Source organism: Hyla sarda, chromosome 6, assembly GCF_029499605.1.
Source record: "Hyla sarda isolate aHylSar1 chromosome 6, aHylSar1.hap1, whole genome shotgun sequence".
NCBI classification, from domain to species: Eukaryota; Metazoa; Chordata; class Amphibia; order Anura; family Hylidae; genus Hyla; species Hyla sarda.
This window is the reverse complement of record NC_079194.1, coordinates 42,094,365-42,098,702: the sequence shown is the minus strand read 5'-3', so window position 1 is coordinate 42,098,702 and position 4,338 is coordinate 42,094,365. Positions and strand designations below refer to the sequence as shown.

General features: G+C 40.1%; 1 long non-coding RNA gene across 1 annotated transcript; it reads right to left on the bottom strand.

Annotated features, from left to right (window-relative positions):
* Window positions 1–2,196: 2,196 nt before the first annotated feature.
* LOC130275339 (uncharacterized) lies at window positions 2,197–3,073 on the bottom strand. Its single transcript, XR_008844732.1, has 3 exons — window positions 2,763–3,073; window positions 2,584–2,676; window positions 2,197–2,484 (listed from the first exon to the last, which is right to left on the bottom strand). It is a non-coding gene; the product is annotated as an uncharacterized LOC130275339 (long non-coding RNA).
* Window positions 3,074–4,338: the final 1,265 nt, after the last annotated feature.

Here is a 4,338-nt window from a genome sequence, read left to right as displayed (position 1 = left end):
ATACGATATGTTGTGACGTCTGACAGGATGTTACAGCACATTTCTACATATTGTTTATGGTCCAACAGTACCAGATTTCCCCCTTTGTCCGATGGTTTTATGATGATTGATTCGTTCTGTTCCAGTTGTTTAAGTGCTAGATGTTCATTCCGAGATAGATTAAAACCAGACACCTTAAAGCCATTCAGTGATCTTTCCAGCTCATGGCACACGACATCAATGAAGGTATCAATGCAGTCCCTATCACCTATAGGTGCCAGGAGGTTGCTTTTATTACGGCAGGTGGAAAAAGGACCTTGTCCAATGGCCCTGTCGTTTTCCTCCAATAGTGATGATAATAGATTGACTCCTTCCAGATCGGTTGTATCTATACCCAGTTCTAGGCATTTCCTTTGATCGTGTAATTTGAAGAACTTTCTCCATTTTAGACGTCTCCCAAATAGATGAATGTCCTTTATCCAGGCGAACACATCGGGTTTGTTCACCGGGACAAAGGACAGGCCCTTTCTGAGTACCTGATTCTCATCAGTTGTTAAAATATGAGATGAGAGATTTACAATCAAATTTCCCATCTCCATTGGTTTAGTTTCACCACATTTCAATTCTTCGCTAAAAAAGAAGAAGAAGAAGCAGAGGGAGAGGGAAAGGGGGAGGGTAGGGGTTGTTGCATATGTGTGGGTAAAGAAGCGGCTGCTAGGGAGGAAGAAATACCAATGGTTCCAGATGTTTGTGGTTGTGTGTTTGGTTTGTTTCCCCCTCTCGGTTTTGAATTGTTTGGTTTGGGTCCTTTTCCTCGTCCTCTGTGATTGTTGTACCTCCCTGTCCCTCCATATCGAGTGGTATATGGGGAACGATTCCATTGTTTCGTCGGACGTTCCGAGTCAGAGATGTCTGTTTCTGATGATGAGGCTTCTGTGTCCGTATACTGCGATTGCTGTTTTAACAGTACTGTATATGCTCTATTTTCTCTGAATTCACTGAGATCACGCACAAATTGATTGTGTTTTCTTTCTTTTAATAGCGATTTATATTTTTCAATATTATTTTGTAATTCTGTTTCTTTTTTGTTAAAATCCGGATCAGTTTTTAAACTGGTGGCTATGTTGATGCTTTCATTCAATCGGGTGGTGGTGCTTTGTAATGTGACTCGCTCCTCCTCTAATAGAATTTGCATTAGACGTAGGGAGCTAGCCGTGGCCTCCTTTTCCCACTTTTGCATCAAAGTGGGTGTCCGAGACCTCGCTGCTGGTATAATTCTTATTCGCAATCCTTTGGGAACAATTTGGTTAGCTAAATAATTTTCCAGGGATTTAACTTCCCACCATGATTTCAGTTGTTCCCGGTATCTGTTATTTATGTCCTTAAATACAGAGTTTAATGTAGGTGCTGTGCGGATCACCTGTGTAAATTCTTTTTCAGAGAAGACATCCTTCGCCTCGTCGATCCATGTGGTAGTGTCCAACGTTCCAGACAGGAAACTTTTTGCCATGACACAATGTACAATACACCTGTCGTGGAATATGAATACCACTACAGTACAAAAAACAGGATTTTCAAATCCTAAATCAAAACTTAATTACTAATATATCACTGGGAAATTTATTCTTCAATAAGAACACCCCTTTCCCTATGAGACTTCTCACTAATAGGGTGTATTGATAAAGATGCCCTTGGAGAGAAAAATTATACTATATATGTAGAGTTTAAGGAACATCCAATAAGGCAGTGATACAAAAATAATATATAACTTTTATTCTGATTCTGTATATATAATACGAAAATTTTAAAAGTCCATAACTGGCAGTATAATTGGTCAACACAGGACCGTGCTCAAAAGATGGGTATAGGGTAACAGGTGAATACCTATGTCTAAATAGTCCTACCTCATCCTAGGACTATCCCTCACTACGTTTAGTGTGGGTGGGGGTGGGGTTTAGTGATTTCCACTCGCAGGTGGTTGGCTAATTATTCTCTCATACTCCTGTCCAACGCGTTTCTCCCACTTGTTTTAGGGGTTCATCAGGGAACCGAGGAGGAGATAATATGCTACCAGTATATAGTCATATCACACCAGGGTACATAGAAATAGGTATATATGGACTAAGTTCAAAACAGTAGATAGTCAAGATCAATAGATGGTCTAATACCGACCAGATAAACATTAGATAGAAGAGATAGATGTGTCAGTCAGTCACTGGCAAGTTGGAACCACAGTTTGGGTCCAGATTGGTAAGTTTGCAGTCCGAAACAATCATTCAGAGTGCTGTATACCCCGTCAAAGAGTCCAAAGTCAGTCTAATAACCACAGGTCACCATGTCATAACTTTAAATTCAATAAAACATAAAGATTATTTATATGTAACACCATAGTCTTATATGTGTCATCACATCCATGTAGGTTCCACTATTGACAATAGCATAGAGTGGTTGTTACTTCCACACATAGATATAGTGCCATTCAGGTTCTATGCATATGTAGATGAACTGTGAAAACATAATTAAACAGAAATATGTTTGTATAAGAAATACTATGATAAAATGATGCCAAAAAATAGAATAAATAAATCTATAAATAATTCATACCTTGGTTTTGAATAACCATGTATGAGGGCTTGGGTGGTTAATTCTCCTATGTAGACTGACGGTGTTTATTGTTTATACTCTGGACCATGTGATCTAAAACAAGCATCATATTCCATTTACATTATACATTATACAGTTTTATGCTAGTTGTCATGCATAACTCACTTATTGTTACTCACCCCAGCAAATGATAATGCCCTGGTGGATTTACTGACAGATTGCCATCTAGGGTCTAATTAGACCTTCCACTTTGGGGCCTGAAGTGAAAGATACAATACAGTGCAATGAGCAAAGATGTGTGCCCCACATTGGACGCAGATAGTTTCCAACAGAAGCGGAGCCCTCCCTTGGTCAAAACGGCACTTACCCTATCATTGGCCTCTAGGTGCTTGGACATCACTGGATAGAGGTGATGTGCCATGATCGCGGCTTTTTCACTGTTTTATACCAGTGAGCCGGAAGTGTGTCATAGGAGGCGCGGCTATGTGCCTTCGTTATGTTTATTGGGTGGAACGCATCCGTCCCCGGAAGTTACTGGGTGTGGAACGCAACCCTTATAACTTCCACTGCCGGATGCATTAGAGCAGTTCCGGTTGGTGGAACGCATATGCGTCCCAGGGAATAAATTCCAGCCTACTTTGTAATGTGATGTTCCGATTGGTGGACCGCCAATGCGTCTCACCCTTCGATCACTCCGATGGTTGAGTTGGTGAAACGCAAATGCGTTTCACCGCTAGGAACATGGGGAGAGAGGTATAGTGAATGGAAAACTTGCTAGGTGTTTTGCTACAAATCTAGACAGTTTAATATCTGTACAGATCTTGAATACCAGTGACTAAAAAGACGATTGATAATGAATACTTATAGATGTTATGTATAAAGTATTGCACATAGTGAAGTGGCCAAATAGTATTCCTGCAAAGATGGGGAATTTTCATAACATAGAAAATTCCTAATGGTTTAGTGATAGGGGTTAAATCGAAAAACGGGAGGCACAGATACAAGGGAGTCATATAGATCCCGTAATATAGATTAGTCAAATTAAAGGTGAAATACCTTAAATGTAAAAAATGAGGAAATAAGAGGAAAAGTAGTTTAAGGTGCTAAATACAGTCTGTGCCACGATAGGTAATATCTATGACATAGAATGTTACCGATGATTAGTGGTATAAAATAATCCCAGGGGAGGTGGAATGCCTTGAATAGAATACCTTAAATAAATAGCCTTAAATAAAAGGCACAAATGACAGGGAATCATTTAAACCACGTGGTGATAGGGTGCCAAGGCGGTAGATCCACTTGGTTTCCTTCTGCATAAGTATCCTGTCTTGATCGCCCCCTCTTGGATCCTTCATCAAAACTTCAATGGCTTGAAATTTGAGGTCATACATGTTTTCACGATGTTTGAGATACATGTGAGTTGCAATGGGTTTCTCTCTTTGATGTTTAATATCACCCATATGCTCCAAAATTCTTCGCCGAAACTCGCGGATGGTTTTACCAACATAGTATAGCGGGCAAGGGCATTTGGCCAAATATATTACTCCTTTGGTTTTACAATTTGCATACTGCCGGCATTTGTATGTTTTAGTTTCATCAGGTCCACAGAACTCTTTTGTTACATGTATGTATTTGCAGGCTTTGCATTCTCCGCACCGGTATGTCCCCATCACTGGTTTATCCAGCCAGGTTCTCTTTGCTTTAGGGGGAGTATAGTGACTGTGGACCAGTACATCATTCAAGTTTTTTCCCCTA